A 27,997-nucleotide genomic window follows, 5' to 3' on the forward strand; every position below is an offset into this window, starting at 1 on the left:
GAGGGAAGGAAGAATCCACAGGCTTTCAAGCCAGCAAACCAGCCTGGGCTGAGACACTCTGGGCAAAGTCCCTTCCAGCAGCTCAGAAAAGCAGTTGCATTTCTGCAGGATCCTCCTGGGAATGGTTTGGGGACCCGGGGTGGGGATGGAGCTGAGGATGTGCATCTCCAAATTCCTTCAGAAAGGGCTGGAATGGAGAGGGAGCAGCTGCTGAGACTTGGAGCTTTTTCTGCTGGTGAGGGTTTAGCACCAGGGAGCAAAGCAAACAGCCTAAAAAACCACACCGGGGCAGAGATTTGCCATACGTGACTGCAGTTTTGCTGCTGCTTGCTGCCTGTCCCCCCAGCAGTCTCCGCTTCTCCCCCACAACTCAAAGCCTTATTTCCTCCAAAGAGTCTAAAGTCATTCCCCTTCCTAAGAACTGTCCCTGGGTCACCACCTTCTCCCAGATCCGAACAACCAGGGATTGGAACTTGTCACGTCCTCGTGGGATGAATCTCTCACATCTGCACAGCTGGGGCCCTGCCCCTCCATTAATCGGCAATTAATGCTGGAGAGGGCACTTAATGGTGCTCTATATCAACTTATCTCAAATAGCAGATCGAGGAGGAGACCACTTTAGCCATAGAGCTGGTTTATCTCTTAGGGAGAAGTGGAATATTTCTTTCCCTGTTCCCTACCCCTGTGATTTATGCCGACCTGACATTTGCATTTACACCACTAAACCAGGTTCTGACAAGAATCTCATTAAATGTTGCAATAAATCAGCTCCTCTGACAAGTATCTTTTTACTGCCTTTAGAAATGACAGATGTACACCCATTCCGGGACCTACTCACATGCATGTACACACACAGATGCACATACAAACACACACTTTTAAAACCTTGGCTCAACATCCTGTCAGGCTTCCCAAGGATGAAATACAAGTCATGCTCAACAGCAGGGGAAAAATGCGAGTTAAGAGTTATAGACAAGGAAGGAGAGAAGCACTCAATACAAAATGAGATGGGTCACCTGCCAGGGGGATCCAGGGATCCCTTCCAGACCACAGAAGCTCCACAAGCATCGGCGATCGCACCCACCGCGCGCAGACTGTGTGAAAGTCGGGACAGGGCAGGAGCCAGATGGTATATGGATATGTATATTTATAAGAAAAGCTAGAATTAAGCGTTTTAGAGATCACAGTCGGAGAGTACACAGATGTTCAAATGGGAAAGAAAAGCCAGTTAAAGTTGGTCAAAGTACAAAATTAAAAGAAAATAAACAGCTTAGAAGCAGCAGCTACAACCCTCACAGGAGAATAACTCCATCTTTAAACCCTCACAGACGTTATTCCAAAGACCAAGAATAAAAGAGCCTGATTAAGAGGAAATGGTTATTATAGGTAAAAGCACAACAAAACCCCTACTTACCAACCATTGCCTAAGACTAAAGACTTCTTCTGGTTCCAAGCAGATACACGGTCAGTGTTTGAAGTGAGGTGGATGTGCCTGTAGCCCTGGTCCCACAGAAGCAAGTCAGCACCTCACTCCAAAAGCCTCTATAGACCCACAGCTGTTTAATGTTGCTTTCTTGATGCACCCAGCAGTTCTGCAAGGCACCGGCTTAGCTTGACTTGGGTATCAAGCAAACAACTGCCACCTTCACCTCCTTAACGAGAAACATTGATTTCACCTGTGAAATTGAGCAGTTCAGCTGGAACGAGCATTTTAAAGGGCTCCTGACCCTGGCAAGGGAGGCTCTAATCCCAATTGTAAATCACTACACATCGAGTTTTTGCCTGATATCAACATTTGGCCTTCCTAAGAGCTGTTGGATGGTGAAAGACAAGAATGGGCATTAATTCTGTCTATGTATCAAGACTTCGAGCCTTGGAGGATATAGGTTCTCCATCTAGAAGTCCATCAAAGACAATGGGGAGCAGAAACCTCCCCGCAGGAGCTCAGACACAGGTGGCTCACGTCCCAAATAACAATATCTTTTCACTTGCCAATCACACGGTGCCTCCTGACTAAATTAAAAGGTCATTTCCCCATTTTGCCATAACAATGTGGTCTAAAAATAAACTCTTGCCTTAAAAAAAAAAGAGAGAGGGGAAAAAAAGAGGAAAAAAAAAAATGAGAGGGGGAGAGGAGAAAAAAAAAAAAGTCCTAAGTTGTGCTGGTCTTCTTGCCAACATCCACAATCCCTCTTCCAAATAACCTCTCATTTACATGCATGTTTATTTAGTTTTCATGGCTGTCTGGAAGTCAGAACTTTTTCCCCCCTTTCTCGCCGAAGACAAAGATGCCGAGAGGTAGAGGAATGGAACCGCCGTTAGTCAAACATCACCATGACCAGCCGCCATGCTTGCTTTTCTGACCGACCAACCAGCCAGCTCACATGTGCTGAGGGTTTATGTTCCGGGAAGGTGTTTTAAAAATGCGCTGATAAAAAACAAAGAAAGAGGGATACACATGAAAACCGGCCCTTCCAGCTCCCTCCTAACATCCACAGACATGTTTCTGAGCTTTTTAACCTGGCCTTGCTCTGGGGAACGTGATCTTTCCCCTGAAAAGCTCTGCATTGGTTTCGTTCGATTTCCTCAAATAAGTTATTTTGGTTTTATTCATTATATTGCAATTGTGCTAAGTATCTCAGGAAACCATTGGAGCAAGATCATAACTGAAGATAAGGTCAGGAAGTGTTCTAAAGACACACGCAAAACTCACGCTTACCCATAGAAAAGGCTTCACTTAGCATTTAGAAGAACAAACTGCATTCGCTTTGGATCCAGAAAGCCTAAAACACAGAGTATCATTTTTTTTCTGAGACCCCCAACAAAATCTGCACTGGAGTGTGAAATGGAGTAGGTGTAATTAAATATTGAATAGCCTATTGATGTTCTTTCCTGGTATTTAAATCATGCCCCATGTGGCTCTCATTACCCAAACACACACGTGCTTAACTTTGACCATGCAAATACACTGAAGTGGAGGTAAGAGGAATGTGTCCATGCACAGGAAAAGCTGCAGGGCCACGTTCATGGGATCAGACCGGTCTCTAATTGCTGCACCCTATTTCGTCATAATCCTGGGGTATCAAATCTGGGCCTCGATTTATCCTTTAGCACTGGCCTAGACTTAAAGAGGGCGAGCTTGACTGTTTGGGGATGCCGAATACACAAACAATTTCTGGACTTTTTAGGAAACCCCTTCCCCTCAATGTGCTGAAGCTCCATCTGTGTCAGCCTGGGGAGTCCAGAAGTATTCTGGTTATCACCACCTACCTCTTGAAGGATTTTCTATGTAAAAGTTTATTCTCTATAGATGGCTAAAACTGTCTAATTTCCCTGATGTGGGTGAAGCTCTACTAATATAAAACACTTACATTCATATGACTTATTCCTGTATGAGAAAAGAGAACGAGTTTAGATGGTATAAGGCACCCTTATGCTGTCCACACTACAGGATATGCTGCTGTAACTGTATGGGTAAAATATCACAGCCTCAGCCAACATAATTACACCAGTACAAAAGATACTGTGTGTAGACCAGAGCTACATGTGCCACTTTCTAATACTTTCATATGCCACTTTTGGCCCTTGTTGTACCTGAATTAAAACACTTCATTCAGTCGGGTCCTTGTCGGATCCCAAGCAGCAGAGAAAAACTGGCCAGTCTACGTGGGTCAACAGATGTTTCTGACATGGAAAGGCAGAGCCAGGGCAGTTGGCACGGGGCAGTTTCTTCATGGGAGGAAAGCGTCTCCCTCTCATTTTGCTGGTTGATGACTTTATGATCCAGGATTCTGGTCAAGAGGGAGGTTGGGAGTAGAAAGCGAGAGGTGTCACAGGGCAGGAAAGCCAACCCATCTGAAAACTTGGGTCATTTCTTATTGTTTCTGGGGCCAGTTCTTCTCTGCCTGATGTGTCGCATGTCAACCACCATGTCGGCCACCATGGAAAACAGAGTTTTTCTTTGAATAAACATTTGAGAGCAAGTGCAAAGAGGAAAAGGCCATGAGAGATGGAAGAGGAAGAAAACCTGCCTGTGCTGCTCCTCCATGGGTGGCAAATTCAGGACAGCTGGCACTGCTGAGGGGCTTTGTCTTTCTGGGAGAGGATGAAGGGCAACTCAGCCTAAGTCTCCTCAAACTCAGGAATTACCTGCCTCCATCAGACTCAGCGTGTGCTTTTGGCCTACACACAACTTCTTGGGATGTCTCTCCCTGTGCCTTAGTTCAACTTCTTCAAAATGGAGACAGTAGTTAAGTGAATTGCTTGGATTTTGGCCAAACAGGCTGGAATACGCTGAACTCATCTAATCACGGAAGTTAAGTAGCCTTAGGCCCCTACAGCGCTTGGATGAAAGGCCAGGCCAAGCCAAGGGGTCATGGTGGAACATTAAACCAAATAAATCAAACCAGCTGGGAGACTCCATTTGCTCTCGGCTTTACTTTTGAGCTGATGGATGGGGAGAAAAAAAGAAAGGAGGAGTTCATTCGCTGGCTCTCTGGAAATGACAGCTGCTCGCCCAGCTGAGGAGGAGAAAAAGCATGAAGATCAACTGCTACTATCAATCATGGGGTGGGAAAAAGGCTGGAAAAACCATATCAGGGCCTGAGAGATGGAAAAAGAGGAGTTGGAAGGGCCTGACGGACGCTCTCTGAAGAAGCCTCTGGAAGTGTCTAAACCACTCGGGGAGGAAAAGGCCTCTCAGAGAGAAATAAAAGAGTCTGAGAGCAAGGGCAGAAACAATTGCTAAACTGGATTTCATACAGAATATATTTATGGATACCAAAAAAAAGTGAAACCCTGGAAAAACAAACCTATTGGAAATGGTTCTGAAGAACCAGACAATGCTTTCGTTGGGAGGGTCGGGTACGGCCTGCATCATAAAAAATAATCCTGAAAGGACTGTAGTGGAAGTGAACCATGCGAGCTGGTAGAGCAGTCACAGCAGGGAATGTTGAGATAGTTCCCTTTCCCAGTCCCAAGTTGGCTTGTTGTTTGTCTAGGAGCTGCTGAAATTCTTCTTTGAAGATGTGCCTTAGGAATAACTTACTATTGTTCAATCCGAATGAGACAAAGCCATTGAAATCATAGTGCAAAGAAGAGCTCTGTATTATTAGGCTGAAGATATCCATGCCTTTAAAAGACTTCCAGCTTCAAACGCCTTGTTGCATTTTGCCTTTAACTCCTCTATAGGATGGCAGTAGTAACTCCATGTTCAAAGACACCTCTGGCCGAGAAAGCCAGGGCGCTTTCAATCTCCCCTCACTTTTGCTGAGTGCATTTTGGGGGTTCTGTATTTCTCTATGAATAAAAGAGAATCGCCATCATCACCAGGCTTGTTGCATGCACCGCACAAAGCGCCTCCAACAGCGTATGGAGGAGGGAAAGAATTAACTTCTGTGTTAGCACACACTTCAACAGTTATTTTAGGCTCACCAGGAAAAAGTGAGTCTAGTCCATGTGGAGGCATAGATACAGAAAAGTAACTTGGACTTAGAATCTGGTAAGTTATTAATGTGTCACATTTGCTAATTATTTCAATTTCTATTTTAAGTACCTAATGGCTGGATCACACATAGGAGCACAGAAAAATACGAATGCAGCATTTGCCTTGCCTACTACTGTGAGGATCTTGAGTACAGAGTAATTAAACTTGGACTCCCCAAGTGTGGAATTAACAGTATGTTTGGGTTAAACTCTTAAGACAAATCAAGAGCCGGGACTTGTCTCAGCTTCCCTCTACCCCCACAGTGTAACCAGCCTCTGCTTTTGAGAATACTTCGGTCTCCAGTTCTGTTATTCTATCACTTCTTATTATTAGAAGTTTTTCTCATATCCCGATTGGTAGAAAATGTCATCATCGATTGCCAAGAATAACCTAATATTGTTTAAAAACATTATTGCTGGGGCTGACCCAGGGCATGTCGTGCTGTGAGCGGAGTAGACTTGGAATCACAAACTCCTTTCAGCTTATGGAAGCAACAAGGGCCGATGTGTTCCATGTGCTTGCGGAGGGCAAGCTGGAGGAGAAGGTTACACCCGCTTCACGTTGGCACTTCCCGACAGCCAGCAAAGCAGCGTGTCCTGCGACGTTCACCCTTCCCCAGGCGAGAACAGAAGGGTGAACGAGGAGAGCAGCAAACCCGAGGGCGACGGAGGAATTCACGCTTCTGTTTCGCCTCGTGCGTCGTTGTCTCCGTCACGAGCGGTTTTGCAGAGCAAACTCCCTTGCAAAGAACATAAAAGCATCTCACAACATTTGTGTAAAACTCGAACCACATCTTGAGGGATTTTGAGAAGTACTGGACTGTATTAGGAAAGTTTTGCCATTATATTTTCCCCTCATCTCCAGTTACGTCCCACCTTTGCATAGCTCTGGACTAGGCTTGTGCTTTCTAGGATAGGAAACATCAGAACTGTTACTGCTGTTTAAATTCAACAGGACTTGCACCAGCTGTTTCTGATGGGGCCATCTGACCGTAGGTGCTAACCCCCTTCCTGCTGGTGTTTCATTGTGACCGAGGACAACACAGGACAGGACGAAAGTGCTGTAATTATCTGTAAAGATTTGTGGTTTACATGCCAGGCTGGGGCCATTGAGAGATGCAGTGGTTTGCCCAAGCACCCAATAAATCAGTGGTGGAGCCAGAAGCCTTAAGAATGAGCCCTGTATTTGAACAACGGTACCCTCCTACTGCCAATTCAAGAGGGCAGCAAGATGTTTTGGAGCCACTGATGTTGCCTCATCTGACAAAGACAGCATTAACTCCTACAAATAATTTACAGGATAGTAATAGCTACAGCAAATCATTTGTCATCTGAGATGATGGTGAGACAGGAAAGAGCAAAGAAGAGAGTCGGGCCAAGGCTGGGAATTACAACACATACGCTCATAGCAAGAGCAGTTTGGGGTAACGGGTTAATATCCCCCAGGGCACGTGCAAGAATTCATCACCACAGAGATCCAGCAAAAGCGATTACACAGAGCATTACGGAGCTGCTCTGGACAAGGCAGCGCTCAGACGCGACGGCCCACGGGACCTTTTGCTACTCTACTGTTTACAGTTCCATTAGCTGAGCTTGCCAATGCCAGTCTGCTGCGATTTTGTTTAAGATCTTGCTGTTTGCAAGCTGAAATGTATATCAAAAAGCAGCAAATTTGCATGCATGTGTAGTTTATAAACAGGAATTCCCTGAATTCACTGCCTGGGATTCGGCGCCATGGTAGGCCAATCGTGCAGCTCCCATCTTCAGGACTCGCTGCCAAAGCTGCCCCTGGAGAAGACGTTTAACTGTCTGAAGGAGAGGATACAGCCACATCACTCTTCAAATTCCCCCTGCCAACTGTTCCATGGTCAAGCGATGCTATGGAAAAAGAGCCCCTTGCCAGCCCTAGAGGGAAACTTTAATGCTTCTTGCCAGGTGGATGGAAAGAGAACCATGCAGCTGGCACGAACATTTTACTTCTGATAGCGATAGAACAACATCTTGCACTTATTAGTTTTTTTTGCATTACCTGTTGATCAAAATTCCTTGCCTAAGTTCTCTTCCTTGACGTTGAACATGTTAATTGGACGCTTGTTGCGAAAACCAATGCATTGACTCAAATAAAATAATTCTACGTTGTGAAAGAGGGAGATGAGTGGGGAAAGCTCCCAGGCTACATAAAATATAGTTGAGTGAAAAGACGAATTGTAAAGCAAGCTGGAAGCAAATGGAAAGACTGTATGGAGGAATCTGCTTGGAAGAGAGTTGTAGGGAGCAAAGGCTGAGGGTGGGCATTGCCTTTTGCTCAGGATCTGATCTCAGCTGGCAGGGAACTAATTCCGAATTACTCCATGGGTTTCAGCGTGGTGGGCTGAACAGACTCAGCCATAAATGCTTGGGGGATTAAACGAAAGCTGGAATTGAAGACCGAAGGCCACTAGTTGTGATTACCAAGAGATAATGTCTGCAGTCTCTAAAGATCAATTTTCAATGAGCTCGGTTGCAAGTTCAGATTATTTCAGGATATTTCAGCAGATCAGCCCCAGTGACAAGGCTAATATTCTATCATATTCTCAGTTTAGCCTGCTGTGTGACAAATGCTGGACCATACGTATGCTCAATCTTTCCCAGTGTCTGGAAAAAGTTTGACTTTCCTTACGTTCAACACAGTAACCTCAGTGTATGTGGCTTGTTTTTCTCCAGTGATGGACTGAGTGAAACTAAAACTCCCCAGTTACACACTGTTCCTTTAGCAAAGAGCCTGGGGTTGGTCGTGTCCACATTCAGGGGAACCCAAGTCCTCGCTCAGGATGACTGCAGAACAGAGATCTCTGGTTCCCAGCCTAAGCTGGGGAAGGAGGGGCAGATCCCAGTGCTGTAGGGGAAATAATGCTGGGTTTTGCCCACTGTTGTCAATGTTTTGTCTCTGCCTTTGCAAGGAGGATAATTCCCACGATTGATACACAACGGCTGTCCCGGTTTGAATGATAATTAAACTAAGCAGACAGGCTACTTGAGCCGGGCTCAAGCTTTGCCAATGGCACCAGCTGATCCACAGCTCTGGGCACCCTCGCGTGGCCCTGACCTTGTCCCCCGAGCAGCCAAGGCAGGCAGGTGTCTAACAACCACTGGCCTTGTACCAAACCGCAATAATAGAAACCGGGCAGTTTTTGTAAGCAAAACCTTTCTGAAGCCATGGTAGTATCCTGGCAAGCCAAAAATGCAACACAACGTAATCCACAAACAGGCTCCTTGAATCAAAAGAAAACAGGGGCAGATAGCAGCATGGGGCTACTTCCTTCAGTGCAAATTGATAATGAAACATTCCAAACAATGCCGCTGTCTCCCGTTCAGCTGGTGGATTGCATTTGGTTTCTGAAAATGCTGAGAGTAGCATTCTTTGAACAAATACACCGGTGAATATTATTTTCTTTCCCACTGGGAACAAAGCGTCCCATCTAAGTCTCAATCAGTGGCAGGGAAAGGAAATCACTCAACGTTTTCCCAAGCTCCGTTTTTATTTCGTATTTGAAAATAGAAATTTCAACTGCCCTGCAATCATCTTGCAGAGGTTTGGTTCTTTTCAAGCTCTGCTTAATCACTTTTTGCTTTCTGCATTGAATAGAAAGTATCAGAGATGGTTGTTTTTCCTGCAGCTTCAAGACTAAAAATTCTTCTAATCAGTGCTGTCATTCTCAGAAATTCACCTCAACACAGTGAAGGAGGAGGGAAGACATGGCTAAAAATGTGTGCAAGTATCTAAGACTTCGCGAGCAACTCATGCCAATAAACTCAACGGAATAAATGTGTGCAACTCAGGACAATCTCTGTGCTAACAAAATTGAAGCCAATATTTAAACAGGCCAAAATAGTCATCAGACAGATTCTCAGGAAGATAAAAGGAGAAATATCTCCTATCAGCACTTTAATCCATTGCTTCCAGAGCGCTACCGTGCACTCTTGACCTGGGAAAGGAATGAATCCTGAAGGGGAATAGCAATCATTGCTGTGAAATTGGAGTCCACAACTGGAAGATGCTAATTTTGCTTGATCTCATTCAACCCACTTCAGAAAGCAACAAATTATTGAAAATAACACTTTCATTTCATAAAAAAAAAAGATTGGCAGCTCCAAAGCTGAGAACCCCTGTGGCTCCACTACTGGCACAAGAAAAAGCGTGTGGATCAGATAAGGGGATTAATCCAATTTAAAACTCCTGGGTGAGCTCAAGAAATGGCTGAATTGTCCCCATGCACCTCATGGCTTTCCCATGTGCCTAAAAACTTGAAAATCAATGTGAATCCTAAGGAGCACGTTGGCGTTTTGCAGACTCTTGTTTACAGACAAGGCACTCAAGGTAAAGATAAAAACAGCTTGTGCGATTCGGGAAAATCATCTTCTGTGTTGCTCTACTAAAAACACTGGCCCTTGGAGCAGTCGTTATCTCTGGCTTATTTAGATGGTACGTTCTGTAGGGCAGAGAGTGGGTATTTTCATAACGCGGTTTAGTGAAAGAACTTGGAACAAAACAAAGCGAAGTCATCAGTAGCTGATGATTCTCCTCATTTTTTTTGCTGATGTTGAACGTTAGAAAAACAAGACCGTTTCCTCTCCCATTTTTCACTCGAAGCCTGAGGTTGCCCGCTGGCAGCCCACGCTTGGGGGTTTTGAGTGCAAGCTGCAGGCTGAGTGTTAATTTTCATGCTAGTCAGTCCCTGCCGTGCCAGAGGACAAACACTGTTTGACCATCCCGGTCATCACCCAGCTGCAAGGAGAGCAACACACACCTGCCCCAGCGCAGGAGCGACGCCTCCGGCTCCTCCACTTCTCACTCCATCTCCATCCAGCTGCTCGTGTCCCACCATGGATAAGCACTTAATAGGGAGAGGAAATGAAGAGCGATGGAGCCGTCTTGGAATGAAGGCAGAAGACAGTTGTTGAACAAAGAGCTTTCTGAGGCACGTCAGCTGGAGGGATCTGCCCGCCGATATCTCCTTGGTTGCCCTAACTGGAACGCGATCTGATTACAGGGTGGCTGTCTGGCCGGGTTCCCTCCAGCTGACCACAAAGCAGCTGGCAGAAGAAAATGGCTTTAAAGGACTCTCGTTGTCAAGCCGCGAACAAGATGTTTGTTATGTAGGACCCAAACCTCAAACCAAATGAATTAAACAGCAAAAACAATGCTCCTGCCACACGGCTATGGCTTTCCCCTTGTTCACAGTGAGCAACTGGGCACGGGGAGGCAAGGACAGCTCTGGCTTCCAGCAGGAGTCAGTTTAACAGCACTCTTAAGGATATTAAATCTACACTGAACATCAACCAATAACTCTTCAACTGCTAATTCATTTCCTTTTTGGTGTCCTACGACTCAAAGACCCATGGTGTGCAGACATCTTCATCCTTGATGCTCAGCCTCCCCCTGAAAATCCCTTCCCTTAAAGATATTTTATCCTTTGCAGTCAGATCTGCCTTCTGCAGCTTTTACTCAAATAATACCTTTGATTTATAGACACACAAAAATCATATAAAAGCAGTCTACCTGGGGCAGTTCTTGAAAGACTTTTTACAACTGCAGCACAAGCAACAATGATCATTTTTACTGCAGAGACAGATCTTAATAAAAATACCAAAGTCTAGCTGTCAATACGTTCAGTGATTTTTATTCTCCTTTTAACGTCCATACTGCAGTAATACATCTTTATTTTAAAGCTGCTCTTTGTTAAGGAAAAGTTAGCTCTAAAAGTTAGATCCAAAGGAAATGAAAAGCAAGCCCTTCTCTGGAAACGCACCCCGGAGGAGACAGTCCACTTTTGTTCAGCGGCGCTTACAACACAGCTGCGGCTACATCTCGGCTTAAACCATTTTTTCCTGTGACATCTTAACAATTGCTCGTACACCCCGAGCAGGCGGCGGGAGGAACAAGGTGGTCAGTGTGTGTGGTGCAGGGCGTGCGCGCAAAGGGCTCGGGGAGGCTCTGACCCGTCCCGGCCGTGCCGCAGTCCACTGCGAGGCTGATTCATTGCATACCGTGAAGTGACCCATGCTACACCGCTTGCTTGCGTTGGCTTGGCTGAAGAAACCACGGTGCCTGCCCAACACGCCTACAGGAGAGGCAAAAAAACTCGGTAAATCCTTCTTCCCACACATACCTTTTATAGGGCCCCTGGGTCAGGGCGGACTCCTCTAGAGCAAAAGAACAATATCATTTTAGAAAAACAGAAGATATGAAAAGTCTATGTCAGGTCTGGAAAGTACTGACATGAGCACCAGAGATGGTTCCATGGGTGGTTGGCTGAGATGAGCTGGTTCCCTCAGCTCTGTAGCTCCCCCTTCCCTTGCTTCAAACCATCCAAACCCAAACCCATGGAGCTCCCAAGTTAGATGGCAGCATGGAGCAAAGAGTCTGTCCAGAGGCTCTTCCACACCTAACCCAGAGCCATAATAAAAGGTTCTAGTGAGCTAAAGAACAAAAAACCCAAACACATAAATACATGTAACCACTTTTCTCCAGCCGAAGCACAGATAACATGAGATAAGCAATGGGTTAGTGTGAGAACATCTCAGAGAGACAGCTACTGCGGGCAGAGTCCCACAGTTTCCACCTTTCACATCAGCAAGAGCAGTGTGTAAGTCTAAGAGGAAAACTATCTCTGGCTTGACTTGGCATCCCCACCTCTGTGCCAGTCATTAGGCAGTACTGAGGTTTACTAATAGATTAAAATAATAATTAAACTTAACTGATTAGTTTTTTCATGAGGGTTCTTCTTTGATCCAAGGCACATTACTCTTTCAACTCCGAGATGTCTTTACCAACATATGCAAGGAGGAGAGACCCCCATCTGCCTTCCCTGGCTAGTTCTGGGGCATTCGACCTCTCAGACAAACCGCTGCGTTCGCATCTTTCCCTTCTTTGATCCCAAAGTCCACGGCTGCCCAAATATGCACTTCCACGCGGAGGAACGGCATTCCCCGTCCAAGTCAGCCAGTGGGAAAACAAACAGTGAGGGAGCAAAACAAACCTATAGCATCAAAAAACATCAATCACCAAAGGCGTCAACTGCAGAGGCATCTGTACTCCCACCATCAAAGCCAAGCAATTGTTCTCCATCCAGCTAAGTTGGAAGGGTTATTTGTTCTGCTATATAATTTAAGCGAATGTAGTAGTGAGACACAGCTACTATGACGTAGATTTATCTTTTAAACATCTTGAGAATCCCACAACTTCGCTGCTAAATATTTACAAAAGATAAGAAAAGAGGCACAGAACATGCAACCACATCTGGTGAGGGAGGTGGAGGTGGCTGACATCTCTGTGTGGGAGCACAAGAACCTTGCAGGTGTATCCATAAGCCTAAAAAAGGGAGAGACAGCTCAAGAGACCGCTATAAGGCTCCAAAATCCAATCCCTATTTCCCTGTCCTTACTGGATTCTCTGTTTCCCATCACTGTTGGGACAGGTCCAATTTTCCTACATTTATTTATGATTCTCTGAGGTAATAACTGAAAATAGGAGGTAATGGACATGCAGCCCCGGCCCATGTCCCAGGTCACCTCCTCAGCCACCAAGATCCACGTTACTTCAGGTAAGGGATGGGATAAGGAAGCTTTGCTTTCACTATGGTAACACTTGAGAGTGAAGAAAGAATTTCTTCAGGGAAGTTTGGCTCTTCGTTTTAGAGGAATGGCTAAAACGCAGCAGTTCCCAGTAGCTGGCTTCAGCTCATACTTCCCATTGCTTCGTGGAGATTGGGGGTTATCACCCTTCCAAGCCTTTTTGCTTTTGATCAACACACTTTCCTCCTCTTGGAATTTCATCACATATAAAATACTATTTAAAGATTTAATCTTGCCACGTAAGTATCGCAAGACCGTAACACTGTCAGTGCAAAATCTTATCAGTTGTATAATTTAGGATCACATTATAGCGGCCAACGCTTTTCTTAACAGCACAACCCCTGGTGAGGATGGGAATCCATCCTATTGGAACCACCCTCCCGCATCCCATGCTCCCATGCCCATGAGCGCTTTGCTGTCCCACGAGGACCCGCATGGTTTTGCCTTGTGGGGCATGGAGGGATGAGGAGCCGTGAACAAGGGGATGTCCCCGGCCACCCCCAGGGCCCATGACAAAAACATTTCCAGGTTATACCCGAGGGAGAGGCAAGGAAGGAAAGGATATTGTTTGTTTCTCTTACATCTCTCTCCTGCACTAGAAATTTTAAATTGGTTTATATGAGTTGCAGGCTAAGCTAAACATTTTAACGTGTCAATCAACCTGTGTTTGTTGACCTAAGATTGGCAGATATGGGAGACAGTTATTAGGACAAAAAAAATGAGCACAGTGGAAAAAATCTTTTCTTGGGCTTTGTTTCAGCCATATCATCTTGGCATCAACTCTGAGCCTTTTTTCTTCTTACTCAGTTAAATAATGCTATAAAAATAAACACGCACAACCATATCCTTAAAGAGACGCGTGTGTGTTTAATAACGTTTAACTTGTTTACTGCAAGGAACTCACAACTCCTCACTTATTTCACTGATTAAACCCTTCATCGGAGCCAGGGAAAGTTAAGGAGGTTGGACACGTGCATTTTGCGGTGCTTTTACAACACTCCGGCATAACCGGTCTTTCTCTGGGGGAGGGACCGGGCAGCTACTGCTGGGGAGCTCTTTGCAATTACTTTGCAGGAGTTTTGTGTAAACCTGCCTGTCCATTCTGCTCCAGGAAGGTTTCACATCAATCTCAGGAATAAGCAGATTACAGCAAGCAGAACCTCAGTATTTGCATTCTTCTTCCCAAATCAGTTGCTGACTTGCAGCCTATAGGATCTGTTGGTTTGTGACAGTGAGACACCGAACCAGAGAGCTCCACATCAGCACCAAGCGTTGCCACGGACTCCTCAGCCATCCAGGGCCTTTGCTGGCAACTCCACACAAATTTCTCCAAGTTGCTCACAAACCTCTGCAAGAGTTGACTGAGTAACCATGGGTGACCACGCGTGATGGTCCATCACAAACCCTGAGGCCACGCCACAGAACGCAGAGAAGTTCTCCTTGCCCTGGTTATGGTGTCTTCCAGCATGATGGCTTCTTGTGGTCCAGCCTCACGTTACAGAAGAGAACGGGAATAAAGCTCAGGGAAAGTGGTGGTAACCACAACAGGCTGACTCCGCTGCAGAAGGGGGTGGAAATTCAGCAGGTATCATCATTTTTTTGGGGATTGCGCAGAAATGCTAGCGAGTTGCTATTCCCTAAAATGCAACTTTGCTAATCTTCAGTTTTTGAAGCAAAAGGATGGGACAGAACCCCCAAAGCAGTGTAAAATTGACGCAAATAAGAGCACAATATTGCCAACAGCTCCTTCCTCCTTAAAAATGAATTTAAGCTACCCTTTGCAATTTATTTAAACCCTGGGCCACCAGCAGAGCTGCTGTAGACCAGTGTGGTTCTCTTCAAGTCAATAAGGTTTATATCAGTTGAAGATTCCCCCCCCTCGATCCGTAATTTCCAAACATTATTTCTTCTTCTGGCAGGCATTAAACTTGCATCATAGCTGGATCAGAATTGACTTTAAGGTCTCAGACAGGCAATTCCCACAGGCCAGAGGTGTCATAAATGCGGTTGGATGTTTAGCAAAGGGCCACCGCTGGCAGGAGGCTTAGAAACGCCTTTCATACTTGGACACATACTGTGCATAAGTAGAAGATGACTCTACCATTCGTGGTAACGACCTCCACTGCATTCCTTCCATGAGTTTTAGCAGCAGTTCTTAAAAATCTAATAGCACTGGTAGTGAGAATGGGTCTGACCCATCTCTGCCATCAGAACTCTGTCATAGATACCTGTGCAGAATACTTCCAGCTGAGAATGGCTGTGTATTAAAGATCATTGACATCATTGTAAATGATTACAGCAGATATCAGGTGGTGGAGGGTGAGCCTCAAGGCTTCGGTGTCAAGGAGAGTGCCTGAAAGTCACCTCATGGAGAGTGCTGATGTATTAAAATACAGAGAAAGAAAGCATGATTGAATCTGCTTCTTGAAAATGGGCATTTCTGGCTTCCTGGCTGACATCTCACATCAGTTGTGACCCCATGGGCTGCAGGACGTCCTCAGTTTGCTTCTGTATCACACGTGCATCCTGGAGTTGTATCTGGAGGGAGTGGGTAGGCAGCCCTTGGCCACTGGAATTTGGCCAGAAACACAAGCGAGAACATCTCCTCCCTCCAGGTATTTGTCCTGCTAAGGTTTAATTACTGGAACATGTTTGCTGTAGAGGCTGCTGAGATCCTCCAGCTAACAGAAGACACCTATTGCTCTAAAGCTGGCCATGGTAGGGAACATATTCTTCCTATTATCCCAACACTGCATGAGTTTCCAGGTGGTGTTCAGGTGGTTATGCAGATCTGTAAAATCCCACAGAGTCTGGCTTCTGAAATCTCAGGCACATTCTGCAGACAACATTGTATTCACAAAACTCCAGCTCTGCCATTTGGACCTGTGTCATTAACTACGGGATACACACACACACACATATATAGGAGCTTAAACCCGTATTTTGCCAGCTTGATCTGCACCAAGAGAGCTGAGGCCCCGCTGAAACAGAGATACATGCTCTCCTCCTCAACAGTGTCTGCTGAAATTGTTGCTCTTATTCCTCCGCAATTACAGTTAATGTTACTGAGCTTAGACTTCAAGGAAAGTGTAAACGAGCGAACACAGCTGAATATACTGCTCTTGAAGTAATGTTTGTGCATGTGCCCAAAGGCTTAAGGACAAGCACATTTTTGATATTGTAAAGATAAAATAATGCAGGCCTTAAAAAGCTTTGAAAGTTTACGGGAAGTATGTGTTACTGCACATGGACATAATACTGCAATCAGCAGCAAGATGAGGTGGGGTTTCTGTGTTGCTTTTGTTTGTTTGTTTTAAAAAGAATAGCGTTCAAGAGCATTTCAGACTTGCATCTACCCTGACTTCAATATTAATCCACGGTGCTGAAATTTTGATCCAGGAAGACAAGAGCTGGCTGATTTCATATCAGACAAATGAGTTCTGTGTAGGTCTGAGCTGAACTATACCCAACCAAGGAGACCTTTCATGCACCACCAGGAACTGGTTTTGGTTCTTTCTTAATCAAAGTGCTACAGTTTGAGAAGATCAGACATTTGCTTCATTTCAGGATGCTTCTTCCAGGACAGAGAAAAGGCAAATTACAGTCCCAGCAAGGAAAGGAGACCAAGGGACAAGCATTTCAGTGGAGCTACCTTAAGTTCTGATCAACTCCAACAAGCATCTCCCTTTCCGCTCAAACAGCCAAAGGAGCAGAGGTGCTGTAATTACCCTGCAAACCCGTATGTCATTTGCTGGACCACAATATTTTTCTTGCTCACTGTGCTCTCTTTCTTACAGACAAATTTGCTCTGTTGATGAAGACATGAGTTATCCTGGTAGAGGCTTTCCAAAAAAACATTTAAAAAAAAAAAAGGAGCGGGGGAAAAGCCTAAACGATGCCAATGCAACCTATTTATTTTGTTTTAGAGAGGTGGTGTCCCTCCTCTTTATGCCAGCGACATTTAACTGCAATATATATATAAGGAGCCCGATGAAAGCCTCCATGTGTGAGGAGGAAGGTCACAAGGGAGATGAGTTTGCAGCCATTAGCCCTGGCTGCCATCGCAAATCCACCTCAGAGGTTAACACACCTTGTTACAGTGGCTTTTCAGAAGATGGACTGGAGGATTAAGTAACCCCTGGGTGGTCCTTCAGGGTCAGATGAAGGGATATTTCCACCAGCTATATGGCAGGAGGGCTGCTTTTAAAAGGGCTTCAGTTTCCACCAATTCCCCCGTCCTTTCCCAGCGGCAGCCAGGGTGCAGCACCAGGGCCACCCGCAGGGACAGGTCACAGCCCCACGGGGCTCAGTGTCACCCAGAACAGCTCTCAAGGGACTTGGTGCAGATCCAAACCCCCCGGGTGCTCTGCAGCTCTGTGCTGAGCACAACCGGGACAGCACAAGCCTTCGAGCTACCAGGAGCTGGGAGAGAAGATGAATGGAGGCAAATATTTAAACACCAATGCACACAAACGGGCATTCTCTCAGCGCTTTCACACGGGGATACAATATTTAACCAAGCCCTGGGCAGAAAACAGTAGCACTGAATTGAGGAATCATTATATAAAATATTCTACTGGCTTCTGGCTCTGGGAGAGAAAGCAGGTGCTGTACCACACAGACATTTCCAGCCTGTTTCTGGGTGTAGGTCTTCTGGGCTTTCCTTATTTCCTAAAACTTCCCTTGTCACCACTTCAGTTACACAAAATTTCGGCTGACATAACTGTAATGGTCTCTTCCCATCTCAAAAGCAACACTCTTCTCCATAATGTTTTTAAACTCTATGAGTTCTGAAGGGTCCCAAATGAGAGCTGATGCCTGTTGTCACGTTAGCATCTTATTGAAGTGATAAGTGCAATTGAGACAAAGTCTTCTGTGACAGTTTTTGTTCTGCTGGAGATGCAGCATGTGGCTTCAGCTGCCCCAGCCGGTCAGTAGAAGTGTCCCCCATGGGACAGGGAGCAGAAGGTTGAAGTCCACTTTAGAAATAACAAGTTGTACAACTGTACTTTGGTTTGAAATGACTTGCAGCACGTACCACCAAAAGAGAGCCATCTCCGGGAGGCCCTCGCTCAGTCGTGGCTCAGTGATGTGACATCTGCTCACGCATCCATCTCTTGTACCTAAGATAGACCTCTTGACCCAAAGGCTCCATTTCTGAAGGTATGGCCTGCAAGCACCCCGGTCCTCCACCCCTACCCCAGGTGACTTCACCTCCTGCTACACATTGCAGCTTTTTTGTCTTTTCCCACAGGCAAAACCCAATGCTCAGTAGATCAGTAGTGACACAGCTTGTCTACAGGCAGCACCAGCTCATGCGTGACCTGAAGAGCTGGTTTGATTAAGCCGTGCTTGGAAGAACCACACAGGACTGAAATCAGGTGGGAGCGCGCTCCATCCGGACGCTCCCCTTTGGCAGCAGCGGATGAAGATCAAACAAACCGGGCATGGGATCAGGTGGAGAGGCCATAAATCTCCAGGGTTTCTTAGAAACTGCCCTTTTTTGTTTGCTTTCTTCGTTTGTCTTCTCAATGCCTCTTTCCTGCTGTTTGATTTAAAGGAGCAGCTCGAAAAGTCCCACCTTGGCCTGGGTGCTTGACTGACACAAACAGGAAACCCCAGCTGCTGGCAGCAAAAAGCATTCCCGGAGATGAGCATATATTTCAGTATTTTACAAGCACTCTGCTTGTACCTGCCCACACCTCACAACCTTGATTTACAGCTCTAGACTCCACAATGAAGGTACCTTGGGCAACAAGCGGTGGCTCAGGTCCCTCAAGCTAACAGACCCTTTGCACCTCCTGCATGGACACTGGGATGCTGTGAGTCCACATGCAGGACCAGCAATGTTGGTGCTGAAGACCACGTTTAGGCTCACCCTGGAGCTGCAGAGCCTTTGTTGAGTCTGTTTGCAGCCAGGAGGATACAGCCCAGTCCCAGGACGTGCTCTCTGTGCTGCAGGACAGCACTGCCCGATACCAGTTTTGCAAATAAATCTGTCAGTCAATGCCAAAATTCCTCACCAATAGATGAACTCTGAGTAACATCACGTTAATGCTAATCGGCATGTAATAACGATGACTCACGCAGCCCTCAGATTGCTTTTAAACCACATAGAACCAAGAGGTGTGGGGTTTTTTAACCCCCAAACTGATTTTTGCCACTGTAGGATATGGTGCCTATAGGGCACACAGACATAACACAACTGGGCTGCCCAGATGTGCAGAGACCCAGCGCTCAGCAGCACAGGAGAAGGGGGATTTTTTAAGGTCAAACCCTCCATATCCACTGCTCTGCGTTTTCCACCCAAGCCTGCCATCTCACTAGACTTAACAAAAAACCCTGACTTTATTTTGGCTGCAGAGCTTTCCTGCCCTTTGGGGACGAGGAGAGAAATTGTACTGTGTAGCCATTGTTTCTGACAGTTCATTTACTCGAATGAAACAATCCATTCATCACCGGGAGCCCATCAAACAGAAACTGTCTTCAGCTCTGCCTTGCATAATAAATATACAGTATTTCAGCACTATGGATTTACATTCAACAGCGTGTATCCAATACAACACGCATTTGCCTTAGATCCCTGGATAATATATTCATGGCAGTGCTGGTTTTGCTACTGTACCTGTCTTTGAGTCGCTTTCGTTCAGCTCAATGCTGCCCCTTAGCCCGTTAGCCACACAATATCCCCTTTATCAGACCCAATCGCACTCTCCTGCTCCATTAAAAAAAAGTAACAGAAAATTGACAGCAACATTTGCCCCGCTCCAAACAATTTCGTCAGATATGAAGTTTAATTTCAGACTCGCACCATCTTATTTCTAGCTTGCTAAAAATGTTGTGGGTCTAGTCTAAAATAGTTATCGCCGGTTGTTTCATAGTCAATGGGGAGAGTGAAGGATCTGCAGGGATCCCTGTGCCTGTTCCATGGCTGAAGTTGGCCAAGACAAAGCACTGGGACATGGAAGGGATGAGGAAAAAGGAATTCAAACAGGTAGCTGTTTATCTGGGTCTTTTTCTAGTTACTTTTTTAACAGTGAAAATTCATTCCTATTGGCAAAGTTAAGCTGCCTAGCATTTGAATATTTTGATCAGAGGAATAATTATATCCAGTACAATGAAACAAAAAGATTATCAGGGGAGAATCGTGGGATGCACCGTTAAAAAATAAACTTATAAACACCTAAAGAAGCTGCTGAAGGGCAATAAGAACCCGGTTTGAGAATTACAAGTTGGTGGCTTTATTAGAATGATGACCTATAATCATGAACATTGATTTCAATATTACATTTGTTTGAAAAATAAAGTATAATTTGACTGTTAGTATCTACTTGAATAAGAAAAACATCTTTTTGTTTTCTGATGTAGGAAGAATAATTTATTATCTTTTTTAAAGATGGTAACATCGTTCTTTCCCCTGGCAGGACAGCTACCTGGCAATTGAAAGAAGTGTTAAACCCAGAAACAATTGCAACCTCTTATCTGCTTGTGTGCGGATTGAAAAATGGGCACGCAGACCAAAATATAGTAAGAAATCCCTACACAACAACAAACGGTTCCCTCTAAAGTCTTCCTGTGTTTGCCAAGGTCCTTTTTGATGTGCTTACATTTCAGAAATGGTTACTGAGCGTGGAGGCAGTTTCCTGAGAGACGTGTCCTGCTGTGGGGGTGGATTTGGAAGAAAATAACCAAACCGAAACAAAAAGGTCTTGAAATTGAAATTAGACTGCTTTTCCAGCCAAGATGAGAAGGCAAAACTGTGGAGGAAGTACGGTGGGGTCAAACTGTGATGAGGCTGGACATTTAATTAAGAAGAAACAAATTGATTGTTACAGGAGGGGGTTTTATTCCTTTCATCTTTTTGGGCTGTGCTCTTCTGCAGCATGAAAACACAGTCCAGCAGTAACACTTCAAGCCCTGAAGCAACGACATCCACCCAGCACCACACATCTGGGCTCTTCCATCAAGCATCCACTCAGCTGGTTCACTTTCATCAACCATTTAGCTCTGAAAAGACACACGAGCTCTGGTTATCTCCTCCCAGGCCAACTGTGTCCTCCCAACGAGGAGCCACACACATGCACAGGAGCAACGCAAATTGGGCGTCGGGTTCCAGAAACAACACAGGTAGAGGAGCCCTGGGCAGCAGACAGCGGGACGGGCGCCCCAGCGGAGCACAAATAATCGCTGTTGTTCTTGTGTTGCCTCCAACTCCCTCAAAACGCGGGTTGGTAAGGGGAGAGGCAGAGGGAGGGAAAAACCGCCTCACAAATCACCCCAACGAGGCCCTGGAGTGAAAATGGAGTCTGCTCACAATTGCTAATGAGGTGTCAAGCAATTTGTTTCTTCTTCTACTGTGTGTTTTATTTCAGGAGGAGATAAGTTCTGACTAGGGACTGTTTGAATTGAGCTGGGTTTTGAGCCTTGGGCACCAGGCTCAACCCCACCAGCTTTTGCTTTTTGCAGCGGACGGTCCATTCTGCTGATGGTGGGAGGTGGGAGTGTGCAGACCCTTGTCGCTGGTCTCCATGGACTCCAAAAGCTCGTGTAGTGGAGCTGTAATGTCCGTTTGTCCAGGGAGCCTTCATCCCTGGGCTTCCTAGCAGCTCAGGACAGCTGGACATGGTGCTGGAAGACATCTCTGAATCCTTGAGGCTCCACAGAGTAGAAAACTGGTTTGGTCTCAGCAGCTTATTGAGCTTGAAAAAAGAAACACCAGTGCGTGCTTCAAGAGTCCTCCTCAAGCCATAAGGAGTTTCACTTGAGACAAGTTTGATGCTTATCCAAGTGGTGAGTATCTCGGAGGTCTGAAAACTCTATACCCAGCGCCCCAGAGAGAAAAAGCACAGAGGCAGCAAAACCTGAAAACTTTGTCACTTTTGCTTCCAATTGCAGGAAAACAAGAGGGTTACTGGATGAATCTGGAGAGTTGGTGGGAGCTGCGAGAGTCAGGAGGGAGGGAAGAGCAAGGGAACGAGAAGGATTTAGGGCCGAGCCTGCAAGTTGTTGACAAATAGGAGATGTGCCTTTGGGGGATGCTGCTCAACAGCAGCAGCCTTTGGTAAAGTCCCCAGTGACCTTTTGAAAAAGGGCACAATGAATCAAAATAGACAATAAACCTGATTTTAAAAAGATAATTTAAACCCAAGTCCTTCTGGCATGTTCTTCCCTTTCAGTTGCATGGAGTGAAATGGAACAAAGGGGAGGAAACATGTTAATCCTGACTCTGGAATGAAAGATATGAGCTAGAATAACATTACCTTCACACAGAACCAAAATAACGGGTTTTAACCTGAACACCCTGGCCAATCCAAGCACGAGTCTTGCTCCCAGAGTCAGACATCCTGGTATTCTGGGGTGTTTGGATCAGCCTTTGCTGTCACTGAGGATGGCAGAGGTGATGAATGCAGGAGCCTGGGCTCACCGTGCTGACATAAAGGCAAAAATAAACCAGCTTTGGATGAAGTGAACTGTCCCAGGAAGACCCAGCTCCAGAAGAGTTGCTGTAGCTCTGGGACACTCAAGCACTTAAGAGCACAATCGGACCAAACCATGTTCCCCTTTCACAAGCTCAGGCAAGAATCCATGTCCCATGTGTCCTTCGCCAAACAGCCCAACCTGGATCTTGGGTGCCAGAGGGATCAGGGAGACAGGAGCAGGGACAAAGAGTGGGAGTGGTGGGAATTTGACAGTGCCAACTCTTTGCCATCCAGCGCACTGGGAAGTTTAAAAAAAAATGAAAGATTTAAGAAGTGACACTTTCGAAATCTCGCCAAAGCCAAACCATCAAAACGGGACACTGCCTCTTTAAGCACAGGGCTGCACAAATGAAGGGAAATTAATTAAGTAAGGGAGGGTGGTGTGGTGCCCAGAGAGAATGCACAATCTGGGACCCGCATGCCAAAGCTGGGATGGAAAGGAAGGTGATCTGTCATTTTTCTGCTGGTTTTCTGAAGACAGAAAATATATTCTTGAGAATTGACTAAACAATTACCCAAATTAAAGAAACTGGAAAAGCAAACAGTGGTAAAAACACTATCTTTTTTTTTCTTTTTTGGAAAAGAGGGTGAAAGAGATAAGGATAAATTGGAGCTGTTGTTTCAAGGTGCTCCTTATTAATATAACACACAGGACAATAAACCAGCAGCTCCCAACAACAATTAACTCTTTCATGGCCCTGTCCCACCAGGCCCCTCCATCCCAGTCGCTGCTGGAGGAACCCCAAGGGATGATCACCTCCTCCCTTTGGGAGGATGAGGATGAAGCTGGAGGGGCCATCGCTGGGAGCATCGTCCCACCTGCCTCTCGCACACCAGCCCCGCTGGGCTCTGTGGGTCTGCACGGCCCCACCATGGGCTCCATGGCACCACTCTGGATTTAAACCAGGGAGAGTCAGAGGGAGATCTGGAGAACGGGAGGGGGATTTGGCTCACACCTTCCCGGCACACGCCGGCTGCCAACTGGCACTGACACCCCGAGCAGGGGCCAGGTCTCGGTGCCAGCGCCGGGTGCCGGGTGAACGGCTACAGCCGGGGAAGCAAAAAGCACCACCGGCCGCAAGAGAATTGCTGTGGAAGGGGTGATTTTCACGCCGGTGGGGTTCGTGATTCTCTGCAGGCAGCCCATGGGGGTTGTGTGCACACATGGTGATGGTGGATGGGACAAGAAGAGCTTAGTGCTGCTTCTCAGGGGACTTTGGGATTGGGATCAGCACAGGACTCCAGGCATTGAGTGGGAAGAGCACCCTGTTGGGACTGGTCAGTCTGGGAAACTCCTGAATGCTGTTGGAAAGGAAAGTGCTGGGAATACTGGGAAGCCAGGGGTTTGCTTGGTGCATCACCGACCAGTCTGGGCACACTGTCCAAACTGGACTCTGTCACTGCAGAGCTCTGGGATACTGGTGCACATCCTTTCACCTCCGCCCTAGAGGGGAGAAAATAGAGGGACCATTGATTTCTTTCATCTAGTCCCGTTTTACAACCCGGGTTTAAAATCCTCTCACAAACACCACCATACAGCCTTCCCAAATGCTGCTGCTTTTTCATTATTTTTCTCCGTTATGTGCAAGACATTCATCAAAAAAAAGGCTTCAAAGTCACAATCTGGGCCCAGCTCACACAAAGGGGCTGCGTTTGGCATCATAATTCTCAGACGTTTGTTTAAAAACACACGGATTGTTTATAAACCTCCTTTTTCTCTTTTATGGATGGGTGACTCCTTCTACTGATTCATTTTAATGCTGATTCCAGGACAGATGTTTCAATGTCGCCTTCAGGTTTGTTTTGCCTGTCTCAAATTTGTCACTCTTAAATGCTTCTTAGTCCACTGTTTTCTTGCAGAATACATAGAATTGAGGGGAAAACCTTCACTCAAAACAAGAGCTATACAGAAAACAAACTTGTAAAAGCTTTGTAAGTATCAGGAATACCTTTTTTTCTGAATGGGGTTATAATGAATCTGGGTCTTGAGGCAGAACTAATACCACTGGAGTGCATCTAAGAAACGCATCACAAAACACTCTACTTGTGTGCATTTGTCTAGAATGCTGGATGCAGAAATGCCAGTGGTTTTTTTGCATGTCCATGTACACGAAGAGTCCACGGGTGTGAGACAGATATGATTCCATATGATCCCATACGATCCCAGAGCGCAGCCGCTGCTCCAGCCTTTGCCTGTTGTTAAGCTCGCACCAGCCAAACCAGCAGCAATTCCTTGTTGGCTCATCCTTATTTCTGAGGCTGCATCTGTCCTGGCAGGTCCTTCCCCCACGCTAAAGTTATTCATTTTTTAATTATTTGGTTTTTTTCTGTATCTTAAAGCAGAATGTCTCTCCCACTCTGTGTCCTTGGCAATAAGAAAAGTTTCTAATGAGTTACAGAAGTGCATTTGGTGATAACCAGAAGTCCCCGTGAGCCAGCGCACCTGCAAACAGCCCGGCGGGAACAGAGAGCCAGCAGAAAATCCTGCCGCGGTGCCAGATAAAGAGAGGACTTAATTCACCCAACAGCAGCAGTGCTTTTGCCTCGGAAAATCTGGTTTAGCGGTCTCTTGCCAATCCGTATTTAACGATGGGCTAATCCGGGCAAAGCCAGATCAATACAGCTTGAGCACAGATGAGCTCAGGCTGGGCTCTGGAGCCATGACTCAGAGTGCAGTGAGGATGAGAACATCTTGCAGGTCATGGATGCAAGGGAGGATGATGCTTTGGACACAATTAGCTCTGCTGCCTGGGGCTTTCCAGTCCAGCTCTCCATCAGCTTGCACACAGGAGCACAGAGGATTCCCAGCCCCTCTGCAAGGAAAACGCTGCGGGAGGGATGTAGCAGAGAACAAAGCACTGAGGGTCCCTCTTGGACCTGCCTCCCCTCCCACTGAAGGGCCATACAGAGTCGAGAGCTCAGACCACAGCCTGAGATCCCCAGGAGCTCCAATTTTGGCCCTTGGGTGCTCCAGGAGTGGGTCAAGATGCTGCCTTGGAAATGTGTCCTGAACCTGCCGTGCTCGGGGACAACAAAACGCAGGAGGCGGCAGTTGCTGTACACAAAAGATCTCACGCGAGAAGCACGGAGGGGGTTCCCTGCACTGGATGCAAAATCATCATTAAAAGAGAAACGGGAGGAAAAAAAAGCTGCGATGCTCTGGGGAAGAACAGTTCAGGACAGAAACACGGAGAGTCCCGTTCACACCCCGTCCAATCCTGCTGCCGCTCCAAAATCAAATTAACTGCATTGTGTTGTAATGAGCCATGCTCAAACTACTGTTTGCTGGCCCCATGTTTATTTTATTTCCTTATTGTAATGGAACTCAGATGGCTGCTGTTTATACTAACACGGCACAGCAAGAGTGTGCTTGACTCAGTCTAATTAGCTGCAAGTCCGTTTTGGAATTAGGGCAGAGGAAAGAACAAATTTTTAGTAACCACTTTAAAATTGAAGCCTTCATTTATTTTCATTAGGTCTGGACAAAAGCAATATAACATTTCCCAGCCTTTCTCCACACAGGGTCTTTGCTGTGCTGCGTTTGGCTGGCAGAGCATCCCCTGCTGCAGGGATGCAGGGGCTGAGCGTCTCCTGCGAGACGAGTTTGGATGGGACAGGGTAACAGCAACGGGGTTTCTGTATCAGACCCACCATGGTTCAAGTGTTACAAACCTTCATCAAGACAGCCAAAATTCATCTATTACACCTGACAAAGCGTCACCTCAGCATGTATATAAACGCAAACTAGCTCATATCCCAACTGCATGTAATAACGCGCATACATACACAAGTGCTTTCTCTCTATATAAACCAGCCCCTGATCAAAATGCAAATTACTACCACGGACCTTACAAGATCAAGATTCTCCATCTGTATGTGATACCATCACTAGATTATATATTCCAGTTACACGTTACTACAGCAGAAGATTAAAGATTCAAACCGTTCTAAACCCAGAAAAAGGCAAAAGAGTTCTGTTGAGGAGCATTCGGAGGCTTACATGTCAGTTTTTTAGAATCTAGCTTTTCAGATACTGAAGTCTTCTTCCCAGGTCAAACAGTTTTTTTAAAAAATATATTAGGTAACACATTTGTTAAAACTACTTTGAGCTAAAGCATGCTCAGATTAAGCTGCAATATATATTATTTACAATAGATCTATTTTCCAAAAGGGTTCCTGTGTGTTGGATGCAGTGTTGCCAACTGTCAGTAAATTTACGAACAGCTTGTAAATTTAAGTGCTTTCCAGAGAGCTATTGGTATGTGTGTAAAATACTCATTTTGTTCCTAAAACATGGCAAGACATTTTTTTTTTCTTCTGTGCTTGAAAAATAAGGAAAAAACCCTCATAAATAATATCATTGAAGTGATGACGTATCATTTTCTAAGAAGAAACTGAAGTAACTCACTTGGCAAGCCAAAGGATCAACTTTTTCTTAGTTTTAGAGGCTCAGAAGATACTAATACCTTGATGCACTTTCAAGGCAAGAGGCCTCGCGAAACCTACAGGCTGCCTCATTCCTCCCATGGAGATGCAATGTCCTTGTGCTCTTACAGTGAATAAAGCCTGACCACAGCAGTAAGGAAGACAGCGATCCACTGAGCCCCATTATTTCAGCTGACAATCGGATTTGCGAAGACTTCAATCAAAACCGGTGGCTTGATACAAAAGCAGTTGGAAGAGGTGAAGGCCAGAAAAAGCAGGTTTGTCCTTTCTGAACCCAGGGCTGAAAGCGATCATTTTAATTTCAAGGAGAACAGGTGCCCAGCCTGGACACTGCATCCCAATTCCAACAGAAAGCGGCTCTACAGCAGCCCCCCCAGCAAAATCAGTGCAACCCAAACAGAAATAACCTCATCCCAACCCAGAACCACTCCAGATTGTTTCCTACACACTTAGAGACTTTGGACCCGTGTTCAACAGGGACATCTCCTTCCTATGGAGCACCTACAAAACTGCCCTCAATTAGCAAATTAAAAGGTGTTTGCAGGTGTTTAAAGTGGAGGTGACAAGATCCTACAGAAATACCCCATTATGTTACCTTGACAGGTTCTTCTGTCAATCGGTGGGGGAAAACAGATCTTTACGCAGAGCTGAGCAAGGGCAGAGCACAGAACTGGGCAGTTTGTGCTGCCGGATGCAAATCTGATCCCCGCTTTATTCCTGGGACAGCTGATAACTGGGCTGTTAATGCTGAAATGACTTCAAGCAACTTTAGATCTCTGAAGTTCTCAGCCATTTCAGCGGCAGCTCAGAGGCTTGAACTCAGCATCAGGCGGTAGAACAAGCAGAAAACTAATTGCAGCGCTCAGTTTAAAGCACATTTGTGTTTAAGTTTCTATTTCATGCATCAGGTCAAGTTCAGCCATCAAATCAAACTGGACTTTGGTGGGAAAAGGCACAGACTCAGGATGATCTGA

The sequence above is a fragment of the Patagioenas fasciata genome, chromosome 18, assembly GCF_037038585.1.
Source record: "Patagioenas fasciata isolate bPatFas1 chromosome 18, bPatFas1.hap1, whole genome shotgun sequence".
NCBI lineage: Eukaryota > Metazoa > Chordata > Aves > Columbiformes > Columbidae > Patagioenas > Patagioenas fasciata.